We start from the raw sequence: 26,804 nt of genomic DNA on the forward strand, positions 1-26,804 counted from the left end.
GATAGGTTCATAACACTTATAGGAATATTGGCTTGTCATTCATTCCAATCCCCTGCCTCCAAGCAGGAACTGCCTCTGACTATTTTCAGCCTCTGTAAAGAGAACCAAAAACTTACCTTTTGTACCTTCAGTCATGGTTTATCACTTTTTTCTCTTTGGAAGTTCATTTTCATAACTAAAATCAACCTCTAATGAATCCATACTGCCTAGGATTCAATGAACTTGTTGTTTATTGCCATTTTGCAATGATCTCTGCCATTATTATTATTATATTTCATAAGGTTAGTAACATGTTTTGCATATCTTATCACTTCCTGATCCTTACAATATCCCTGGGAAGTGAGTGCTAACAATTTCCCTATTTTACAAATGAGGAAACTAAATTTTGGTCAGCCACCATATACTTGCTAATGTTCCAGGCACTGCCCTCAGAACTGGGGATACTGTGAAATTCAGAAACAATGTTCCTACCCTCAAGGAGCATCCATATGGAAGAAAAAACATTCAAATAGCTACAAATATAGGACATATATTGTATAAAGAAAAAGTAATGTCAGAGAGATAGCCGTGGAGGTAGGAAGGGCAAAATAGCTGAAGGGGAGGGACAATTAGGAAATTCCTCTTGTAGAAGGTAAGATTGGAGCTGAATTTTGAAGGAAGTCAGGGAAGAGAGAAGACATATGAGGATGGAGATAGACAGTGGGGATAGACAATGTAAATGAATGGAGTTGGACAAAGAATTTTGGATATGAAGAATTGCAAATGGGCCATTATAGATGGATATTACATTACTTGGAGGGAATAAAGTAAAACAAGATTTGAAAGATAGGTCACGTTGCAGAGGGCTTCAGCTACCAAACCAAGGATTTTACATTCCATTTTGGAGATAATATGGAGTGACTGGGGTTGGTTGAGTAGAAAAAAAATCTCTATTCTTTCCCCAAGTTGGGTCTTGTTCCTCTATTTCTGGGACAGAGTCAGTCTCTTGGATGAGAAAATTCAGCCTCCAGGCTCTGGATGATGAATTTTCTGCTAATAACTTGGCTGAGGGCTAGATTTATGTCTCATCTCCTGAGTTCCCTCAGCTCCCACCACTGCCTTGTACATTTGAGATAAATATTTCAGTCTTATGTCTATAGATCCCAATTTTAGCCCTTTCCCAACTTGCTCATCTTTCCTTATGTCTGCTGGGCAGCAGAATATAGAATTATTTTGTGGTGAGTTTGTGGGGTAGAAGCACTGAGAAAAGTTAGTAGAATTGCATGCATGGAATTTGGTTTGGAGTGAGGTAAAGATTTGTCTTCAAGGAAAGACATCGTCAGGTGTTTGCTTTAGGAAGTTCTCTTTGGCAGCTAAAGGGAGGATAGAATGAAGTAGGAAGGGATGAATCAGAGAGAACAGTTTGGAAGTTTAGACATAAACCATGGAGAGTGGAAGAGGAAGCACCAATTTTAGAAGACTTTCCCAAAGAGTTTATCTGAGAAAGGAAACGAAACTATAGGATAATTAATCAAGTGAGATTTAAAGCACTATATAAATTTATTAGAATATTTCTAGTTGAGTTTCTATTTATTCTTTATCCCTATACCCCTGTCAGAACAGTAAAAATGAAGATGCTAGTAGGTCAGCTGCCCACTTAAAAAGCATTTATCAAACACCTACTATGTGCAGCTAGGTAATGCAGTAATTGGGGGTTTCTGTAGGTCTAGGGTTCAATCCTCAGCTTTGAAGGTTGAAAAATTCAACTATATCCTTTCACTAGGAAGTAAAGGTCAGTAAGAGACTTCACATGATGCTGAGGACATGAATGTGAGTTTACTTCCTAATCTATAATGGGAGCAAGTATCTTTTCAATGTCTAAAAACCTATTTATGCTCTCTGTGGCATCCTCTTTTCATTTGACTTAATTTAAAAACCATTTATAAAGAATTGTCTATATGCAAGGTGCTCAGTTTTGCATAGGATATTAAAACACCCACATAAGGCAAAACTTATATTATTTCAGGGGAGGAGAGGCTATAATCTATGCATATAAGTAAACACAAATTAATCTGAGGAAAAAGAGGAAACTAACAAGTTATAAGATTATTAAAGGAAGTAGTACCTGAATCAACACAAGGGAAAATAAAGATTCTAAGGTTGAAAAAAAAAAAAGTAAGCATGGCATATGGTATGCAAAATGCATTGTGCAAATGCATGGAGGCCAGAAACAAGATGTTGAATTTAAAAAGCAATCACAGATTGGCTCTGTATCAAAGAATTTGGGAAACTATGCATAATGAGAAAATTGTTTGGTATGCATGGATTTGGTACGCAAAGGGAGTCCATTGGCCTTGCTGAATACTTCATGCAGATAGAGGTAAAATCTGGTAAATTATTTCTGTAGAAAGATATCTTTCCAGTGATGGGAATACTTCTGTGGACCAGATTTCTCTTTTTTTCTGGCCCAAGACTGTATAAATACCAGCCAATACATATTTTGATCATTCTTCAGTTTTGAGACTCTGAAGACCTTTGTGTTTCCCTTTGTCAATAACTTGTTACAGTCTTCGAGACAACAGTTTATTTTATGTTTAGTAACAATGTGATTGGTGAGATTTGAGAAGACATCCTCCTCTCATTCAACAAGCTATTTACTTACAAACCCTCTCTCTGGGTGGTTTTTTGCAGCTGTTCCATCATATCCACTTTATGTTGTTTCCTATTAGTGTCACTTTCAGATGGTGACACTTTCTGACCTCATCCCTGGATTCTGGGGTTGGAATCTGGGACTTTCATCATGCTTTGCAAAGACTATGGTTATAGGCGTGTAGAAAACTCTCCAGGAACATGTATTTTTTTTTTTTCCTGAAGGGAAGCTCTGTTTCTCTCAAATTCTGTGGGACAGCAGCTGCTGGGAGGATAGCAACAGCTGAACCAGGGACTGTTCACTACCTAGCCAGGGAGATGGAGACCGGATTGGGAATTTCAGCCATGTGGAGTACATCAGGGCCAACGTGGGCTAAATCTGTGTTGGCCTTCATCTGACCCCAAAAGAAGGAAACCTTCATAGGCTGAGACCCAGCTTGGCTCCCAGACACACGTGTAAGTAATACCACTCCCCCACCCCCATAAGCACTCAGACAGACACTCAGGGTCAATGTACTCTGTAACATAGTGCAGATGAGAGAAGGCAAAGGGTGCCCCAGTGTGCCTAGCTGCAATGAGCACAGTTGGCATCCAACTTCCCTTTAAGAAGCAGCAACACCTTCTTTAATCAATCTTTTGCATACTTGGTCACAAATAAAAGCTATCATTAATTTCATAAACTGGGATAATTTAAACAAAAGGGGAGACAATCCAGAAAAAACCCTAGTCCAATTTCTTTCCATGTAGGGTGCTACTTTTTTTTTCTTTACTCACCTTATTCTCCAGAAGAAACTTTCTAATCTTTAGGTGCATTTATTCAAACCATCCTGCAGAATGAGAAGATCTGATTGTCAGCAATTTCTCCCCCTCTCAGAAACTGGGGTCACATTTTATAGGCACTTAAGCCACGCAATCACAAACTGTCCATGTCTTGTCCAGACATCAGCATCACTATTTCCATATGAATCTAGGTCAAGTCAACAGTGAAATGTTAAAAACCTGGCATGCTTGGGGAAAAAGGAAATGCAGACACCAATAGTTCAGCTACCTGAAGTACTCACAAGAGTGTGTGTGTGTGTGTGTGTGTGTGTGTGTGTGTGTGTGTGTGTGTGTGTATGTGTGTGTGTAGAAACTTAGAACCAATCCCAAAGAATGGGTTCCTTGCTTAGGGTAACACCTTTATTTAAAACCACACTAAGAGTTGAAAAGTACAGTTTCTAAATTAAATTCTACCCTTAAAAAGAGCCATAAGCTTTTTCCTCCTCCCTTTTAAATCCCTTTGCACATAGGGAAAAAGGAAGACTCAGGCGAGGCTTGTTAGCACGTAAAAATCAATGGAGCTGCAAAGACTGCTCTATATGATGAAAAATTAATACATGCTAATTAATTTTGAACCTTAATTAATTAATGTTTGTAAAGCACTTTGAGATTCTCGGATGAAAGGTGGCATAAGTATAGAGGGTATTGTTTTATGATGTTGCTACAGCACTCCAAGCTGAGGTGCCAGATAGTAATATTATTAATGCAAATAATAGTAATGGCTCCTATTGGCAAAATGGTCAGAATCATCCAAGTGGCTCTGAAAAAAGCGCACAGTATCTGTCAGTTTATTGATGAAGTATGGCCCCAGATTATACTTATTTGGGAGTAAAAAGATAGTAAATAATGTGGTTGTCTCTCAGAGAAGCAAACAAATCAAGGGGGTTAAGGGGGCTGGGAAAGTTACACAGCAAGTATCAAAATAATGATGGTCCAAAAATCATTTTCATTTTGCTTTGAAATGCATGGCTATGCTCTGAAGACCTGTAGAAGGTTACAAAATAAAATACACAGAGATGATGGTCTCAGGACAGCTCTAGAGGGGAATCATGCCCAGCCCCAGGTTTAAGTTCTCGGGGTCAAAACCCACCTATCTTGCCTTAGTTACATCTCTTTTGCTCCACATAGAGCATACACTTTATGGATACCTAAAGAATCTAGTCTCTTATATATACCTAACTGCAGCTAGACTGCACTCAATTAAGTTGGATTCATGTATGATTTAAGTCCAATTACCTAGATCGAAATAACAAAGAGCAATGGGAAAAACAAAATATAGAACTTAGGACCTAGTAAGCTTCTTTTGTGTTATTGTTGTTTTTTCCCAGCACTAGCATAATATGAGGTCCTTAATCAATTACCCTTCAAGAATTGTAGAATCTTATAGCTCTAAAAGATGTTTAAAATCATTTCAAAACCCCTTCTCTTTACAGATAAGGACACTGAAGCCTCAAGACAGTGCTTACACATTATTTTCAAATGGCTTGTTAGGTAAATAGCTGGGACCAGAATTCATACCTCTTTGATACCCAATGGATTGTCTTTTCCATTGAGCCAATGCTATCTTCAATCTTTCTATGCCTCATATTCTACATCTGTAAAATCCGATGGTTGGATTAGATGATCTTTAAATTGCTAAATTAGATGGTCCTTTAAATTGCTAAATAGTTCTGCATCCAATTTGATAACATTATCAATATTTACCTTAAAAAGGGTGACAATTTTAATTATCCATGATAATGCTCATCTTCTCTACCATCAATAATTCTATGTCATGGGTATGTGCCTTCCTAGATGAAGATCATACTCTTGGGTATTAGATCAAGATTACAGTGTGAGACATGCTGCAGGAGGTCAGATCTCCTATTAAAGCCCCGACAACATTTTTTAATGCAATAGAAGGAATAATGAAAAAATTAAAAATAAATAGTTATAAGTTCCACCATTTGCCCAGAACCGTGCAAGATGACTGTCAGAACTCTATTGATACTAAATGGAGACAAAACCAGAGGAAGAGAAATCTAAGGAAGTGAGACAGTCTCCTTGATAGGCTTCACAGAAGACAGGCAATATAGCATCTAGACAATAGATAAACTTCTAGGTGGCACAGTTGATAAAGACCTAGTAGGGTATTTAAGCCTCCTGGAGGCTATCTGGCCTTAGACTTTTACTAGATGTGTAACCTTGAGCGTGTCTCTTAATCATTCTTTCTCTAAATTTCCTCATTTATAAAATCGGATTAAAATAGATGATAATTTAAAAGTGCTTAGCATAAGACCTGGCACATAGCAAACACTATATTCATACTGTTGCTATTACTATTTTGCTTAATTTCCAACAGGAAATAGGATCTGTATCTACAACACACATGGATAATACAAGTTTCAGAAGTCCTGTAGGAGGACTGGTGCCAGATCAATCAGTGATATCAGACTGGGTCTTGTCAGGGACTTAGAAAGGGCCAGAATCAAGTTTTGGTTGGAGACTGTATAAGGAAGAGATAGAAAAGGGGGCTGATTCCAAGACCAAATATGACTTGAGGTATTAGTAAACTGATTCAGAAGCCAGGGATTCCTACGGCATATAAAACCTATTAGCTTTAGAACTGACTCCATCATCCATGATGGCAATTAGAAGCATCAATACTACAGAGGTGAGGTGGAGCAAAGATGGCAAAGTACTATGGTTATAGAGAGTAACAAATTGAACTCCCTCCCTGCCCCCAACTCGAAATCCTCCAAACAAATACATCAGGCCAAATTCTGATGGGAAAAATCTAAGAACAAGCCACAATGAATCCAATTCAGAATATATTCAGAATAATAGAATTCTGTCACAGTGAACCAGCAAAGTTTTCTAGCTGCCTTATAGGGCTTGAGTCCAGACACATTCTACATTTGCCAATCCCCATACCCTAATCAAGAGACTTGAAGAGCTCAGACCAGGGTGGGACAGTGATCTGAATGGTCCTATGTCAAGCCACTTTGAAAGTTCTGAAAGTTTGCATGTCCTTAGCCTGTCTCAGAGATCCTAGAATAATAATGCTTGATATCCTAGGAAAGAAGTAACAAGACCAGATCATATTTACCTCCATATGTATGCAGAGTCCAACACTAACATTAAGTCTAACTAAGTTGGAAGAATGAACAAAAAAGCAAGCAAAAAACATAAAGCACAGATATGGTAGCAGGGATGCTAAAGTCATGAAGACAGAAAAAGAGAATGATTCCAAAACTTCTACAACAAAATTTCAGATAAAAAAAAAACGGTACAAATTTGGGTAGAAATTCAACTAGAATTCTTGGAAGAGAGGAAGCAAGGGATTGTTTTAATTATTAAAAAAGTGAGAGATGATCACATAATTGTAAAATAAGTGAGAGCTATAGAAAAAAAAAGAACTAGAAAAGGAATAATGAATAGCTTGTTTTAGGAGGTATAAAACCCTGTTAAAGCAATAAAGTCCTTGAAAATAATAATTGACAAAATAGTAGTTACTGTAACACAATAAGAGATTTAAAAACAAAGTTTAAAATAGATGAAAAAAGGGGGTAGAAAATGAAAAATATCTCATAGCAAAAAAAACTATCTTGGAAAATGGATCAAGGAGAAAAAATGTACAATATAAACTCTAGTACCATAAAAAAGCTTACACATTATATTTCAAGAAATATTAAGAGAAAATTGCCCAAATATATTAGAACCAGAGGGCCAATGAAAATAGAAAGAATCTTTTGGTTATCACCTGAAAATTTTAAAACTCTCAGGAATATTATAACCCAAATCCAGAGCTTCCATGTCAGAACAAAAGTACTACAAATAACCCCCAAAAAAACAATTCAATAACTAATGAGCCACAGTTAGAATCACATGATTTAGCAGCCAACACCACAGAGAGATAGAGATTATGGAATATGATATTACAGAAATCAAAGATATAGCTTTATAGCCAGGAATACTTACCTAGAAAAACTGAATATACTGATACTGGTTGGGGAAATAACCCTTTGTTAAAATAGAGGACTTCAAAATGTTCCTACTGAAAAGAACAAAGCTACATAGAAACAATAAAGTTCAAACACAGCAATTAAGAAGAACATTAAAAGGTAAACATGAATTAACTAAGGATAAGGGAGTAAACAAGGATGAACTGCTTACATTCAAATATGTGAAGATGATGCACATCTCCCCTTTGAGATCTATCATCATCAGGTACCTTTGAGGGGGTCTAATTAGAAAAAGTCCTAGGAGTGGCTCTCTTACGTCCTGATATTAAAAAAGAAGAATGGAAAGATGGGGAGAGAAGAATGAATGAGAAGGGATTAGGGGAAAAAAGGAAAAGCAAAGTTAGGGGAAGTTATCTCACATAATCAGTGTATAAGTAGACATCTATTCAAATAAGGAGTAAAGGTGAGGGACCCTTGAAACTCACTCATGGACCTGATCAATGAAAGAAACACACACACACACACACACACACACACACACACACACACACACACAGAGTTAGGAATAGAAATGCATTTCATTCATCAGGGAAATGGGATGAAAAGAGAAGAAGGGGAAAGGAAAATTAGAGAGAAATTAAATTAACAAAAAGATTAATTTCAAGCAATCGAAACTCTATGAATGCATACAAATACTTATGGAACTTTTTGTTATGGTAAAGAATGAAACTGAGAGATTGTCAGCAAAATAGAGAATGGCCAAATAAGCTTTGGTCTATAATGTTATTGAATACTATTGTCTTGCAATAAATGATGAAGAGACCTGGAAAGACTCATACAAAATGACTGTGAGATTCCTGTGGATGAGAAGATATCAGGAAGAAACACAATCACTCCCAATCACTCAAAGTCAACTTATTATTCACAGGTATGTAAATATCTCTTTGAATCCCTTACCATTAAGACTCATGGGCATACATTAATGGTGGATTTGGGAATATATTTTTTCTGAGATCCTGATCAAGAGTCCATATCTCCTGAGCATTTGCTCTTATATCTGATTGTAGGAAGATTCACAGAGACTGAGCCAGAGAGGGACCTCAGGAGTAGTAAACTGGTAAGTGGTCTAAACTGTAATCTCCATGACTTTATCAAACAGAAAGACACTATGATTATTAAGTTTACTAACTTTATACACCTGGATTAGATGAAGCTTGCAAAATTGGTCATTTAGGAACCTTGGATTCCAAAACTTAAATAAAGCTGACCAAGTCAGTTGATGAGATAGGAACTTCATTTTATATAGGTGGATCATCAGTAGGTGGTCAAACATGGAGTCACTTCTGTTAGTGAAGCCTTAGAAATAGGTAAATCCTCACACTTACACCTAGGGAAGAGAAGAAAACCAGGTGGAAAATCAATATCATGACAATATGGCAAAGACAAATAACTGGAACAACCTCCAGGAAGTGATGCAGAGCGAGAGGAGCAGAACCAGGAGAACATTGTACACAGAGACTAATACACTGTGGTATAATCGAACGTAATGGACTTCTCCATAAATGGTGGTGTAATGTCCCTGAACAATTTGCAGGGATCCAGGAGAAAAAAACACCATTCATAAGCAAAGGATAAACTATGGGAGTGGAAACACCGAGGTCGGCTATGGGGGGTGGGGGGGAGGAAAAGAAAATGATCTATGTCTTTAACGAATAATGCTTGGAAATGATCAAATAAAATATATTTAAAAAAAAGACAAATAACTGAAAGAATTAATAACTTTGATCAATGTAATGACCAACCACACTTTGGAGGAATAGTGATAACATATGTTAACCACCTCCTGAGAGAAAGGTGAAAGAAACATTATATTATATGACACATAGTTTTTTGGATATGGTCAGTAGGTAAATTTGGTTTGCTTGTCTATATTTATAGCAAGGATTTTGTTTTTCTTTTGTTCTCAAATGGTGTGTGATTGATTGAGATGAGAAGGTGAAAGCAGGTTTTTGTTTATATATAATTTTGTTAATGCATTATGTATAATTTAGTATTTGTTGATATATATATATACATATATAATTTTGTTAATATAGTACATATATATTTGTTCCTATATTTTATTTACATATACATTTTAAAGCAAGGTTACACAGGGAACAGGACTGAGTAGAGTTTGATCTCCATCAATCAAGACTGATGAATAAATTGAGTTTCACATAAGTATCAAGTTCTAAACAAAAAACCACAATGGGAGATAGTAGTATATAAAAGACAAGCTCAAATATAAAGAGGAATGCTATAAGTTTGAGAGATTCCTGAAAAGTAAACCTAGAAGTAAATAATAAATTTCCAGGAAGTTTAAATAGAACCTCAGAGAAAAGAGTGGTTTGACTTTAAGGTATACATGTATGGCTGGAAAAAATGAAGTAAGAGTTAAAAATAGAAGTGGAATTGGAATTAGAGCTCCAGAGTTAAAAAATGCAATAGAAAGAAATCCAGGAAGCCTTTACCCATGTAGAAAACTCCTTGAAAATTATTATACAGGAGAGGCCAGAACTCAACTTCATGATGTACAAAAAAAATATTCAAATAAAGTCAAACTATCTGAAACACAGAAGACTCCAGAACTCCCAGAAACAACATATATAGGATAGAACTTTTAAAACTATGTTGCCTTCCTAAAAACTGTGAATATTCAAAAAACCTGAATACCACATTTCATTAAATCATAATAGAAATGTTTCTAGATCTATCCGGACAAAGTAAAAGTAGAACAATTCCACTGATCAATTTCTGAAAAGCCAGAATTGAAGATAAAGGAAACATAGAAAATGTAAATCCATTTAAAGAGTCGAGCTATCAGGGTCTCATAAGGAGTAAATAATAACATATACAGGACTTACAGATGATTTGCTACTATATTTTTTATTTTAAGAGCAGTAACAGAAGGGTAGAAGAAAAGGGATATACTAGGAAAGAAAGAATAATGGGAGGGATTTACTATTTGTAATTGGGGTATAAAATATATAAAAATATGAAGGGGAGGTTAGGGAGAGAGTAACAGAATACAGCTCATGAACTCCCTCATCAGAAATAAATAAAGAAGAACCAAAAAGAAAAAACAAAAATAAATAGTTTGGATTAGAAATGAATTAATTTTGATTGGGAAATAGGTGGGAAGGGGGAAAGAAAAAAGGTGAGTTTAAGAAGAAGAGTGACGTGGAAGAGGGAAAATTATAAGGACAAGGAACTTTAAATTCATAGCTCATAAAGGGAGCTCCAAAATAAGAGAAAGGAAAGATAAGTATCATTGATAAATATCTGAGTAGATAAAGGGAAGAGAAGCAAAGCAAAGGAAAAAAATATAAATTATTGATATTGAATGGCTTTCACTCTTATCTACCACCAATGATTCATATATTGTCTTAGATTTTTAAAACAGGGAAAGATGTCAGATGAAACTATATTCAGTAAGTATTGAATAATGATGATGGTGGTGGTGATAACCATTCATATATCACTTTACAAAGCATGTTGCATATGTTGTCTTTTTATCCTAACATCTCTATGAGATAGGTGCAATTATTATCCTCATTTTACAGATATAGATAGATAGATAGATAGATAGATAGATAGGGAACTGATAACAAACATACAATAACAAAAGCCATCCCCAACAGAGAAATATTCATATGATATGAATGAACAAATTCCAAAAGGATAAATCTAAGCTATCAACTACCATATGAAATAAGTAATAATGAGAAAAAAGAAAATTAAAATATATCAAAGGCTACATGTCATATTAGCAAAGATGACACAAAGAAAATTACAATGTTTGGTTGGACTGTGGGAAGATGAGTAGAATGAGAGATAAACTGAAGGAGGTGCAAAATGGTCCAGCAATTTTGCAAAGCAATTTAATATTCTATCCCCCAAAGTCACTAGGTTGTATAAACCTTTTTGCCTGTTGATGACAAAGCTATATTCCAAAGAGATAAAGAAATAGAGACTACATGTAAAAATATTTTCAATAGCATTTAAAAAAAATAATTGAAAGCAAAGTGGGCATACCTCAATAGAGTTATGGCTGAACAAATTGTCATGGATGGCTGTGAAATGACAAAAATAACATTCAGAGAAACATGAGAAATCTTGTTTGATGTGATGTAGAATGAAGCATCTAAGCAAATGGAGAAAGATTACTCTTGCTACATGGTAATGGACAAATTGGAAAGAATTAACAACTCTCACCAATACAATGGATAGTTAGATCAGAAAACTTATGATGAAATGTGCTTCATACATCTTGGTAGAGTCATGATAGACTGTAGAAACAGAATGTGATATACATTTTCAGATCTGACCATTACAAAATAAATGTGTGAGTGTAAAAAAAGAAGAGGAAACTTTTGAAGGTAGTGTGGGTGAACCATACAACTTTGCTTCTAAGCACTGTTCCTGAACCAACTGAATTAATACTTGGAATATCTATATGAATACAGAAGGAAGTCTAAAAGATGTTATTTCCCTGATGTTTTGTAATTTACATAGTTAAATATTCAGAAACATATACAGAGAATGAGACAAAAACACATAAAATATCTTTAACCATATACACCAACATATATATTTATGTGCATATATGCATATAAAACATATCAGACTTAAATGACTTTATATTTGACATTCAATTAATATATTTTTAAAATCATTGTAATACTCTGCTTTAATTTTTTTTATTCCCAGAATATGTGCCTCATCTTTATTTTCCTCCAAAGGGAAAAAATCAATGAGAATGGCCTAGAACTTATTTGCTTCTCTATAGTAACAAAAAATAATGAAAGGGAGATACATCTTTAAAAAAAAAACAACCTTTTCAGTGGGGAATAAAGTATATGTCTGTTTTGAGATTTTCACAAATTCGAATACACACACATACATAATTTATAATTAATATGTGCATATATTAATTTTAAAATGCCTCTAACCAGTTAATTTATATAGAAGTATGTTCTTCTTCCTTGACTGTACTTATAATATTCATTCTTTATAATCTGATAAGAACTACATATGCTCAGAAGGGGCAGATAAGATCATTCTTTAAGGTATATTTGTACTTATTAGCTCTTCTGTGTTGATGGCACAACAGAGCTTGTGTTAGGCTCTCAGCAGGGATATTTATACACTGCAATAGGCTTAAGGACTGCTGTCTGGGTTAGTGCTACTCTATTGTCATTAAAGAACTCTCTACCTAATAAATAACACTAACCAACAGAATAGATATGGTTTCTACTCTGTCCATAGCTTGAATGATGAAAACGCGAGACAAGATACAACTTATTTTATGGATTCCAACAATTTGTTGTGTTGTTCCTTTACCCCCCTTTTTCTTCTCTTCTGGGGCTCAGACTTCAATGGAAAATAGACATTGCTTCAGTTTTTTTTTTTTCTCACTATAAAAGAAAGCTGAAGTATATAGCAAAAGGATTGAAGGGAGAGGTGGGGCTTGTTTTCTGACTGAGAACAGGGGCTATTGACCTAGGAGGGAAGATAGATAACGCTTTGTGGAATTTGGTGGAGAGGCAGAATGAAGAGAAAAAAGAAACATATAATAACTCCTTTTAATTCTATAGATTGGGTTTACTGGGCTAGGGATACTTACCCTGTATAAAACTGAATAATGGCATAATGATGTCTCTTAGATTTCTTCCATTTTTTTCATTTAGTACTCTTCTATACACCACATCTCAGATGATATTTTTCTCATCCTCTACTTTGGCTTTCAGAGAAAAGGTGCCATTCACCAGTTTCAGGTAAGTATTTTCTCACCGGCTTCTCTGGGCTTTTTTCTTTCCTCTCCTCATTTCCTATTAAAACTTATCTATCCTTGGTTCCATTTTCTCATTTCTTTCTGTCATCTCTCAGGTACACATCCATTTCTCTCCAATCACACACTAACCACCCTAGTTCAGGTCATCACCACCTCTCATCTATATTATTGTAATAGTTTCCTAACTGGTTCTTGCATCAAGCTGCTTCCCACACCAATCTAACTTCCATTCGTCTGACAAAATGATTTTCCTAAAGGGTAGTTTGGACCATATAGCATACCATCCATCTTCTACCCTCCAATTCAATAAATTCCATTGGCTCCCTATTACCTCTACAATCAAATATGAAATCATCTACTTAACATTTGTAACTCTTCAGAAACTGGGCCATTGTTATTTTTCCAGTCTTTGGGGAAAATATGTCTATACCACTCTTTTCTATACACTCTACAGTCTAGCCATAGTTGCCTACTAATCATTCTTCACAGATGGTACTGTATTTTTTGTCTTCCTGCTTTTGAATTGTCTGTCCCCTATATGCTTGGAATACTTTCCCTTCTCATCCCTGCCTTCTAGCATCTCCAAATTATTTTAAATTTCTCCTCAAATATTGCCTTTTTGTAGGAGACCTTTCCTTGTCATTCCTCCTCACCTCCAGTGACTAGTAACTTCCCCTTTAACATTACCATATATGTATCTGCTCTATAAGTGTCCTATTTATTCTTATTTATAAATGTATTTTCCTGATTATAATATAAACTCCTTGAGAGGAAGGGTTGTTTTTGCTATTCCCTTACATCCCTAGGACTGTTAAGGCATAGTACATGGGACACTGTGTGTGTTTAATAAATTCTAATTGATTGATAAGTTCTTCTCTCTAAAGTGTCTAATACCTACTTGTCCTTGCAGTCCCACCTGTTTACAAAGGCTGCTCTGATTACTCTTGCCATCACTAACTTTTTTTTATTCTCTGAAGATTATAGTACATTTGAATTGTATCTTGTAATGTATCTCATAACTTGCCAAAGGATTTTATGCTTTTTTAGTATTGTTCTCTCATGTCTTCAGACAGTTGGGTCCAAAGGACACTGGAGTGGGAATCAAGAGCCCTAGGTTTTAGATCTGGCATTGATACCAATTCAGTAAATTTATTTACTATAAGACCATGAAGATCAGTTAATCTCTCCAGGCTTAGTGGCTGAACAACAACAAAAAAGGCTCTGCAAACTTTTAAGCTCTAAAACAATGTTAGCTTTTGTTACTAATGGAACTTTCAACTAGATAACAAACATATAATCTATAAAAATGTTGGATATAATGCAGATGAACTCTGTAACAATAATCCAAAAAATATTAAATGCAGTTAGTAAATATCCAAAAGAAAAGGAGAAAGGGAAAAAGGAGAAGAAATAATATTAGCTAGTATTTATATAGTGTCTTAAGGATTGAAAAGGCTTTTTTATCATTTTATCCTCACAACAAACCTAGGCTGTAGAAGATATTATTATACCCATTTTATGGATGAGGATCCTGTGGCTGAGATTAAGTGACTTGTCCAAGATCATACATCTAATTTCTGATAAAAAAAAAAAGAAAAGGAGAAAGGAGAAAAAACGGGGAAAGAACTACCTTTCTGCTCATTCTTTTTTTTTTCACTAGTATGGTGGGCTTTTATTAACCTCTGCCAACAGAAAAAACCCCTGCTTCAGTAAACAAGGAACCTAGGACAGAAAGCAGGTCAAATTGTTACTATCTTGTGGCTGACTAGAAAAGAAAACAAGAAAGATCAAAAACCAAATCTCCAGAAGCTCTAGTTGTTGTTTCTCTTATTTCTTCTAAAGACAGGTCCTTCACAGACATTTCCCACTAAGCATGCTTTTTAGCTCAATCCACAGCATGACACAAGTTCCTATTGTAAATTTGAGAGGACAAAGTCACTTGAGAATCTGATGATGTCCAAACCCTTGAATGCACAGAAAACCACATCCCTATGATTTTTCAGGGACCACATCTACAAATCAAGTGGAAACCACCCAAGATTCAAAATTACCTGATTAAATAGATGACCACTGGTTATCATCTCTACCACATCAGGAGATAATGACAGTAAAGAGGGATTACATCTTCCCAATGCAATCACCTAGATGTTGTTAGTAGTTAAGTAAAGGCTATTAAAGAGGTTATGTGCTATACTACTTCTCAAATTCATTTCAGGGCTATATCTTCATCTTATTCTATTCTGGGATGAAGTCACTATCTATCACTAGCTTCTGTCCAAGAAATATGCATTGGAATATTGTCCATCTATTGCAATCTTGTCCAACTATATATTGTCTAGGCAATTGGTATTCCTTATCTTTTTTTCCTTTGTAGACAATAAGGCTAAAATCCTTTGAATATTAATGAATGTTATTTAAGATGTTCTGAAGTGTTCTGAGTCTTTATGACAAAAACACATCATACACAAAGAGGAGCATGTGGAAGACCTCACTCTGTATGAGGAATCCTTCACAGATTTCCTCTGTGTATTTAATATAGACCAATTGTTCATTAGTTCATTGTTTCTTCAGTTTGATCTCTATTTCTTTACAGTTTACTGTGTTTATCCAAGATTGTAATATAAAGGCACAAATATGGTGGTTTCCCCAATGCTGATGAAGAAAATAATTTCCTATTAAAATGAATGCAGTTTTTAGTTTTGCTTATTTTTTATTTTAAAAGGAAATTTATATTTCCTTATTTTTCCTTCTTGACCTCTTTCCAGTTCCTACTCTGAATAGTTTCAGGCTTACCTGACCAAATTGAGTTTCTTTCTGAATTGTCTGTAAATGTTTTTTTTCCTCTCATCATTTCTTTCTGTTTTAAGGGACTGTGATCAGCCACTCCATCATCTGCAAGCTTTTAGACATGAGTGAAATTCTAAAATGGTATTTTCTTTGGTTGATATCTCTTCTTATGGTAAGGGAACTTTGAGGGTCTTTTAGTATTTTCTATACTGACTAATTTATTATTGGTTAAACTTCCTAAAAAGTCATGATAATCAATGCTATTATCTATTCCTTTATCCATTTTCCATTTTGCTTGGTTAATTAAATAAAATTTGAGATATTTTTAATGCATGCAGTCTTTTTGTACTTTCATTCTACTTTGATATTAGCTACAAGAAATCAATGGTCTGGCTCAACATAATTCTTTAACCCAGGATTTGTTTTTAAATTTCACTAATCAGAGGATCTATTATGGTGTTCTACACACAGTGTGCTCTTAATGTACTTAAAGTTATGAATGAAAGTACAATTTATAGAATATGACTTTAAGGACATCAAGAAGAAGGAAGCAGGAAGAATGCCAAGTTCAAAACCATTTCCCTTCTTACTTGTTAATAGTAATAATAAGAACAAAAATAATTTTCTTTAGGAATATCATTCCTTGATTTTATGTTTTTTTTCCCCTATAAATACCTTGAGCTGCTACAAGTCATTTATAATTTAGGGACAATGATTTTAAATCATTTCATAGTTACAAAGTATGATATGGAGGAGAACAGAATGACTTTGATTACCTAAGTGGAGAAGGAGATGAATCTCAGAGATGGACAAGGATCAGAGGGAAAAACCTACTGCAAGGAATAAAGATACCCACCCTTCACGTAATTGGATGGCAAATAGTAGTACTGAACTCACAAGCCAGACAAAGCACCTTGGATGACAGCTGGACATCTTCTGAAGAACTATTTTCCCCTGCCTTGGGAAATACAATCCTCAAAAATCTCCTGTTCTTTTTTAATACCAATGTTCATGTCAGTATTTTTTAACCACAATAGGAAAATGAATTAATAAGGGGAAAAAAACTTTCAAAAGCAATTACTTTCTAAATTTCTTTTCTTGTAGTGGACTCAGATAATTTTTTTGAGTTTTTGTTTAATTAGGTTTTAAATCTTTCCTTTCTTAATTACTTTTATTTTTTTATTATTTTTTTGGTATTAACACCTAAATATACTGCTATTGGGAGCACAAACATACAGTGATAACAATTAGCAGAATAATTACACTCTTTCTGTCAGTGTAACCTCATGGCACAGAAAGTATTACAAATCCATTTTAAAACATATTAAATGTTCATATTAATGAGGATAATAGAGAACAAGTACCAGCAAACTAAATATTGTTAATGATTTTGAGCTATTAAATTCATTACCATTTTCTTTCATAATAAAGTGGTTACTTGCTAATTAGACCTTTTTTAACTCATCATTATTGAATTCATTACATTGTGTGCAGTTAACCCTTGGAGGTCTGTGGGTGTGTGAGCACAATTAAAATCCCTCTAATACAATATTACGATAGGAGGCTGAGGAATCCTTCTGGTCTTGCTGACAGGAGTTCTGGGTACTTTTGTTCTCTACATTTCTGGGGAACCATATGCCTGGAAGCTTCATAGATGTCATTCTTCATTCTCCAGAATATCTCATTGAAACAAGCTTTACTTATTTTAGGTAATACTACTTGGTATTAACATCAAAGTGTATCCTGTTTAATTCCTATAAAAACAAAACACTAAACAAGAGAAATTATACAGTCCAAGAGAGCACAATGTTTTATTTTTTATTGTTTTTTTTAGTCAAGAAAAAGAGCAAATAATTTTAGTTATTGTTTTCCTGGAAGTACTCTAGTATAATAAATGTTGGTCAATTATTTAGTCAGTCAATAAGCAAACCTGATATGTTGATTTCTGCATAAATAGGATTAAAGTGAAGGAGTGTTAGACAATGTCTTCAGTTTCATTCTCTCTTCCAGAGTCATAAAAGTCCAGTAACAAAAACAAAGCTAAGATGACTGTGAGGGCTGGAGATGACTGGCATGTTTGATGTGTAATACAGCTCTAAGCACACCTCAGAGACTTCCTCAGTTGCCTTCTTGGCTGTTGAAACAAATTCCCCCATTTCACCAAGGGGAAGTCTTCACATGCTTGGGAGACACCCACTTAACTCACCAACAGATTTGTGGCCCCTGAATTGCCCTCAAGCTTGTTTAGCTCATCTTCTTAGATGGTTAATTGGGGTATGGCCATTGTGCATGCTACAGCTTCTTGGAGCTGTAGGTGAGAGTTAAGTACCAGTTAGACACCAGAGATAGATGACTTGGCCTTAAAAGCATTCAGCAAGTCCTCATACCATTGGTGCTAGTCCTCCTTAAATATCTATGCTCTGCAGATGGAAGATAATCTGATAAGGGAAGGCACAATCCACTGCGATTGAAGGGAGGTGGACAGGGAAAGACCTTCTGAAGAAGATGAGTTTTGATCTAAGTCTTGCAGTACTCCAGAGATACTAGGCATAGGAAATAGATGCCATAAAGGTAAGAAGATGGGTCTTGGTTAAGGAGTGACTTGTTTGAGTAGCCCAGTGGAGCTTGATCAGAGAATGTGAGGAGACTGGAGAGAGAGGAAGGAGACACATTGTGAAGAATCAGAGGGCTGAAAGATACCTTAAACACTATTTAGTCCAACCTTATAGTTTCAGAAAAAGGCTACTGCAGTGAAAAGAATACTCTCCACCAAGGAAGAAGATCTAAATATGAAAGCCAGTTCTCCCACTCTGGGTGAACTATTAACTTGTCTAAGTCCCCATTTCTACAGTAAAATGGGAATAAGTATATTTTCTACTTTCATCTAAGGATACTCTGGTGTGAATCAATTGCAAAGGCTTTTTAAGTGTAAAATACTAGATAGCCATAATCTGTTACATTATGGATTTAGTAAACTAGATGTAGAGAGACAAAATAGACATCCTTCCTGATGGGGCTTTGATGAAGAAAACACTTTGCAAATATTAAGAAACTACATAAATATGAATGATGGTTATTACTAAAGATCACCTAGTTAGTGGAATATCTAGAACTAGAACTCAGGATTTCTGATTTCTAGCTCAGCTTTCTTGTTATCACAGAACTCATGGTATTTTCTTATCTATCCATCTAAAAATTTCATACTCAGCTCAGATTCTTAACCATTTTTGAGAGTGTCATGTACCTCTTTGAAAGCCTGATAAAACCTATGGATCTTCTCTCATAATTTTTACATAAAATAAAGCACAAGCAATTTCAAATGAAACCAATAATATTGAAGCACAATTATTAGTGTGTATATATGTATATATAAAATGGACCCAATGTTGAGGCTTAACCCCATAAAACTTGAAAGTTGTGCTTGTAATGAGCACTAAAAATAGGGCAAGGTTGATGTGTTTGATTGGTTTGATTTTCCATGACTCAGTTCTGTAGCTTCTCTTTGCAAATAAAAACCTAGAGGCTCAGTGGTCTACCTTATACACTTTCATGTTCCCATATAAAAATATTTTATCTCTGTCAATTCTCTCAGTCACCTATCCTTACAACCTTGGGTTCACCTTTACTTCCTTCTCTTCTATTACTCACAATCCACCAATAACCATTTCTTGTCATTTTAAATTTCTGAAACATATATTTTTTCACCTATGGCCCCTTTTGTGTATCTTTACTACGACCATTATATCTCAGACCCTTAATTCCTTCTTTAACTAGATAGCCTTCTGATAAGTCCCCCTTCCTTGAATCAATTCATTCTATACATTGTTATTCCTCTGGATACGTAGTTATAATTATGTCATACCACTGTTTAAAAGCCTTTAGTTCTTCTGTATTACTTATGTTACAAAACTCCTTAGTGTGGTACCCACGACCCTTGACAATCAAGCTCTGATCTCTGTCTACATTAAATGCTAAAGTCTATAATTCATGTCCTAAAAACAAAAGCAAACAAAGTAAAAACAAACATTTTTGAGAACTAGAATTGTACAGGATTCTATAGCTTCCTTGGCTGAGGGGCATTAGTAAATCTACACCACAAATGAAATAGGTTTAAAAAGTCTTTCTTTGGTGCAACATGGAAGAAACAATCATTTAAAAATTAAAAGTCATTTTTTAAGAGATAAACAACACCTGAAAAGTCACAAAGTACGTTAAATCTTTTGCCAACTTCTCAGACAGTATGGCTTCTCGCTGCAAAAAATTCAAAACAAAGGGTCCTAATAGAATACTTTTTGTTAGCTGCAGGAAAGACCAGTTTTTGGCTGAGAATCTTCCACTGTACTCTTCTCCATGGCTTTAGCGGCTCACGGAGGCTATTGAGTACCTACAGTTTGCTTTTTGAGTAGGGCTGTTGCATAACATCATCAGGCCTGCTTGCTTGAAACCAAGGCCCCTTCACCTGTAAAAAGCAAGGGCACCAATATGACTCCCCAATCATGCTGTCTTATTGTTCTGAGCAGTCCATTCAGTGTTTTTGGCAGGCACAGGCCCCTATGCTACTGTGGTCTTATTTTGTTATTGTTTAGAGGAGAGCACTGTGTGATTATCCATTCTTCCTTCAGGCATTGCAAGCCATCTGGAATGCTTATTAAACCCCCTGGCTGATCGGTAGGCTAGAGATCTAGTAATGTACATGGCGGTGGGTTGTCCTACATCATCAGAGCCTTGTTCCTCCAATGATGTAGTACGCAAAGAGGGCCATGATAATGGATTTAGAACACAGCACGCTGGAAGTGAGATGTGGTAAAGGAAGGATATTTTTGGCCTCTGGGTAATTGACTGAAGGATGGTAGGGAAATTTTTAATGTAAGGCAAGGAGGCTTCAAAACTTTCACACATTCAGTTTGTAGAAGCAGAAGGCCAGGTGATCAGCGAGAGGTTTGCAAAGAGGCCTTTGAAGCCCAAATCTTTGAGATGAGGTCGTGTCACCCTAAGCCTGTCGATCAGGGTAAAAAGCTCAGCAGAGCTTGTCCTGAAATAAAATGCTACTATTCTAATTTTAAATTTTAGGCATTTCGCAACCCACACTAAGCGGCACTTATATTTCTTTCCCTTTATTAGTGTCTCTGCAAAGAAAGAAGAACATTCTTCCTTCGATATAAATTTTGGTCTATAATTGTTGAACAGATTTTTTATTTTTTTGCACTAAGTCAAACTATGTCTTTTTCTGTGTTAGCTGTTTGTAAAATAAATGCTGGCCGGTTGGAGAAAGATAATTTATAATGTGGGTTGGGATTTCCTTTCAATTTAATTTGGATTTAACATTGAGTCAACTTTTGGTCAATTATAAAACTATGATTAGTTACCAGGTACTTAAATAAGCTCCTTTTAAAAATAGACCTATAAAAATGATACAGGGACTCTGTCCTTATCTGAGAAAATCTTGTATAGGGCAATCCTTGTAGTTATGAAAAAGAAATAAAAGAGGGTGGGACAAATACAATTTCTTTGGGGCTAACAAGCAAAAATATACAAATTCCTTCACCTGCTAAATCAAAGCCACTCAGCCTTAGCTGTGTCAGTGTGGGAAGAATGTCATAGTCCCATTTAGTAAATTCTCAGTGGTAGAAACTAGTATTTATTCTATGCAGATGAATGTTTCAGTTTAGGAAGTCTTTGTAAAGTATCCTGAGTGTATTTGCATGTGTTTACTTATTTATCTACCTGTAGGCATATATATGTGTGTAAATTTAAATGTAGATGCATTCCTATATACATATTTCTCTAGGTGTAAAGGAATGTCAAGTAGTAAAAGGAGCATTGGATTAGGAGTTAGAATTTAATTCAATTTAACAAACATTTATTAAGTGCTTTCTAAGCCTAAAGTATGACACTAGGTTTTTAAAGACACAAGGATAAAACAAGAAACAGTCTCTTTTCACAGAGCTTATATTCTATTGCAGGAATACAATGGACATATGAGGAAGTAAATACCAAGCAATCAAACTTATTTCAAGGGAGATCCAGTGATAGCCAATGAACAATGGAGAAAGGATTAGGAAAAACATCATGTAGATGGTGGCAGCTGAGCTATACCTTTAAGGAAGTCAAGGATTTAGTGATATGGAAGGAAGGAGAGACTTGATTCCTAACATATGGGACCACTTCTTCAAAAACACAGAGACAGAAAAATGAATGGTGTGGATGAGAAAAAGAGCTAACTTTTTAGCTAGGCCAATTGGATTGGAAAGGAAAAATAAGGCAAAAGGAATAATATGCAAAAAGATTAGAAAAGTAGGTGGGAAGCAGATTATACAGTGGTTTAAATATCAGACTGAGCAGGTTGTATTTTATGTTAAAAGCAGTAGAGAATCATTGAAGACCCCTGAGTGAGTATATGTGGGGAGATGATCAGATTTGTAATTTTAGAAAATAAATTTGACATTTGTAAGATGGATGGTTTGGGGATGAGAGAAAATGGAAGCAAGAAAATCTTGTGGGCACTATACTAGCAGAATTTAAGGGCAGAGCATCATTAGGACTGGAGTCAGCTTCAGACACATATTAGCTGTGTGACCCTGGGCAAATCACTTGATCTCTATTTATTTCAGTTTCCTTAATCATAAAATGTGAATGATAACACCTACCTCCCATGGTTATTGTGAGGATTAAATGAGATAATGTTCATAAATACAGTCCTAAGCATTGTGTCTGAAGCAAAGTAGGTCCTTAACAAATGCTTTTGCCCTTCACTCCATTCATTTGGTCTATAGATCAATATTATAAAATTATCTGTAAAAGATGCCATAATTAGGATGCTTATCAAAAATCATTTTAGCTACTCCCTCATATCAATATGGAGAAAGTAGAGATATACCATTAGTTTTGCACTATAGAGAATTTCTGTCTGACTGTATTTTTCCAAAGTTTTCTTGGATATTTGCTTCCATGTAACTAATTATGAATTTTTCTTTAGTCCCTCAATGAATCTAGATATTATTGATTTGGGGATTTTTTTCCAGTGGTACACATTCATATACTTCATCCTGAATGACTTTCATCCATATGCCTTCATGAGTATTCCACTGGAGTTCACGGTAAAGTTCTGCAGGTATTCTAGGTCCTAAAAAAGTATTCCTAGATTCCTGTGCAGCTCATGAACCATTCATTTGTTTATCCTTCAGTCTACCTACATGAACTGGTCAAGCTCTATTTTTTTATTACACATCACTTGGACATATATCTTTTATGTCACTTGCAGGCAAGGCAATGTAGGCAATATGTTGGACCTTCTTGTGCTCAACTGATGTCTCTCTGTGGGCCTTCCGTAACACATGAAATTAGTTACATAACCTTTGGAAAACTAATCTAATTTTTTGGCCTTTAGTTTTCTCAACAGCAAAATGAAGGGATTTGTAATTGTATGATTTTCTATTTATTTGTCCAATTAGGCAACACTCAGGTGACATCTAGTTCTAATTCTTAAATGATATAAGCTTTGTGAGATTACCTTTACATTAACCCACTGTAAAGATTAAAATTACAAAACTGAGGCAGGTAGAAATTAGTTTCTCTCTAGAAGTATAATATTTTATGAGGTTTATTAAAGATTGAGAATTTAAGAAAATACAGAATAAAAAAGCATGTGCCTAGATGGGCTGAGAGGCCCATTCAATTTCACTTACATCATGAGAGCCATGTCTGCTTGGAAGTGGACGCAGGAAGAGAGGGTCAGTAGGCTTTTACAACCAGTTAAATAAAACAAAAGTTCCCGCCAGGCTGAGGATCTCAGTGAGATTACAAAGCATCCTGGGAAGTGTCCAAGGACTTCTGGGGATTGGAGTCCTAGGTTCAAATCTCTCATTTTTACACCACATTATGAGTAGAAGAAATGATTTGGAACATTAAAGAAATAATGACAAAGTGATGTAATATCTCTCAGATATTAACTTAATCTAGAATGCTGTAATAGAAATCTATCCACTTTATTAGAGATATAACTAAATTTTTCTGCTCACTTATCTTCTAAAACATGGGTACATCACTGGACATGCCTAGAATTATACTTTTGTCACTCAAAATGACCTGATACTGTTATCTCTTTTCCCCAAACCCTCCCTCTTTTTCCATTTTTTCTTCTTAGAATTTCTCAGCAATTAAAGGTTGTACACAAATATCCTGTCTGTCTCTCCATCCGGACCATGGTTTTTCAGCCATGCTATGGCTCCATGGATGAAATGGGAGCAATAGTTATTAGGATCATAAAGCTAAACATGAAAGGGACCTCTGACCATGTAAGTCTAACCCCTCATATTATAGATGTGGACATTAAAGCCCAGTGAGGTTAACTTCCCAAAGGTCACACAGAAAGACATCAGAAGTATTATTTTAACTATTCAGGTTCTCCAATTTCAAAGGCAGTGCTCTTTGGTACCAATATGCCAACACCCAATTAGCTGGAATATATCACCCTCACTTTCCCCACAAAAACTATACCACACAGTATGGAAAGGAAAACTGAATTAAGCTTTGGACTTTCTGCCACTGAAGTGGAGCAAACAGCAGTTGGAAGGTTAGAGTGAAATTGATGAACAGCAATGACAGTTGGTGGGGGGAGGGGATCTTGGAGAGTGACAGTCGGTCTAGGGACTCTCTTTCCTGGCCCTTAGACTGGAAGGAGTGCTCTCTCTCTGTCTTGGGATAGAGGTACCTCTATTCCTGATTTTCCCAACTATGTGCTTTACCTGGACTCCTGTGATTGTGTCATTGAACAAAATTATTTAAGGGGAGCAGTTTGAACTTAAGGCCAGTCTTTAGGGGTGTCAGCCCAAAGAGATAAGCCCAAACAGCCAAAGTCAGAAGCTTTTCTTCCTCTTACTGTCTACTGCTAAAGACTTTGAACTTAAGATAGTTAGCATAGATTAGCATAGACAGGAATAAAAGAAACCCTCCCCTAGCCTGCTTGGCCTGGCCTCAGCTAAAAAGCTGAGAGACACTCAAACCTAATCTGGGGGAAAGTATAGGGAAATCCCCCATTCCCTCTACCCTGATACCTTCCTGATCCAAACTTGTTATTAAATTCATCTTGAGTTAAATAACCCCAGTCAGGTAAGAGGACTATCATTTCAGAGGGACATAGAGGGAGCTGAACCTAAGGATATCCATTCAACCATAAATAGTTCTTATTGAACCCCTGCTGGGCAACCTTTGTCTGGAGGGAGTCTTGTTCCTAGGGGGTCCATGCTTACCTGTCCTGGGGTATCTTCAACATCAATCAATAGAGAAGACATCCCCTCAGGCTATCATAGTTGGCCCATTTCTCTGGAAATCCAATTTTTAAAGTTAGTGTCTCAGCAGGGGGTATCTCTCTCCTTTTACCTCACCAGCATCCATATTCCATCTGTCCCTTCAACTCCTCCATTCCCTGTTACAAACCCTTCCTTATCCCCTGTACCTCTTCAATCCTCTACAATTCCTTTAACTATTACAACAGAAAGTTCAAACCTCCAACTGAAGAAATGAATGTGCCTGGTATGGTATGTCTAGTTTACTTGCCTTAAAAGCATGTATTTTAAAACCTAAGAAACTTTAGAGATTACTTAGTCAAACCTCCTAATTTACAGATGAAGAAATTGAGACCAAAGAAGTCATACAATTATAGGATCATAAATTGAGGTTTCAAGGGAATGAGAAAATTGAGGAAATAGAAGGTTAAATGACTTACCCAAGGTTACATTAGTAAGAAGCATCAGAGGCAGGATTTGAGCTCATGTTCTCTAGTTCAAAGTCAGCCTTTCTTTTGCTGGACCAAAACAAATTTCTCAAATAGTAAGTGATGAAGCTGAGATTCAAAACCAGTTCCTCTGACTCCTAAATCTACCATCTTTTAGTCTCCCTAGATTTCATTCATTGTCTCCCTTCAATAATCCTTTATTGATCAACTCTTATTTATCCATGACTGTGCTTGATATCATTGGAGATATTTAATCCAATCTATCTGGCATTTATTAGTGACCGTTGCAAAAGTGAAAATGAAAGGATTTTTAATTTTTTTAAATTTTATTTAATTAGATGATTTAGAATAATTTTCCATGGTTACAAGACTCATATTCCTTCCCTCCCCTCCTTCCACCCCTTCTATATATGACACACAATTCTGCTGGGTTTAACATGGGCCATCGATCAAGACCCATTTCCTTATTATTAGTATTTGCACTAAGGTGATTCTTTAGAGTCCACTTTCCCAGTCATAGCCCCACAGACTCATGTGATCAAGTGGTTGTTTTTCTTCTGTGTTTCTTTTCCCACAGTACTTCCTCTGGATATGGATAGCGTTCTTTCTCAAATGTCCCTCAAAATAGTTCTGGATCATTGCATTGCTTCTGGTAGAGAAATTCATTACATTTGAACTTACTACAGTGCACCAGTCTCTGTGTACAATGTTCTCTTGGTCCTGCTCCTTTCACTCCACATCAATTCCTGGAGGTCATTCCAGTTCACATGGAATTCCTCCAGTTAATTATTCCTTTGAGCACAATAGTATTCCATCACCAACATATACCACAATTTGTTCAGCCATTCCCCAATTGGAGGGCATCCCCTCATTTTCCAATTTTTTTTCCACCACAAACTTCAAGGCTATGAATATTTTTGTACGAGTCTTTTTCCTTATTTTCTCTTTGGGGTACAAACCCAGCAGTGTAATGGCTGGATCAAAGGGCAGACAGTTTTTAGTGCACTTCAGACATAGTTCCAAATTGCCTTCCAGAATGGTTGGATCAGTTCACAAC

Source organism: Monodelphis domestica, chromosome 1, assembly GCF_027887165.1.
Source record: "Monodelphis domestica isolate mMonDom1 chromosome 1, mMonDom1.pri, whole genome shotgun sequence".
In the NCBI taxonomy this organism is placed as follows: domain Eukaryota; kingdom Metazoa; phylum Chordata; class Mammalia; order Didelphimorphia; family Didelphidae; genus Monodelphis; species Monodelphis domestica.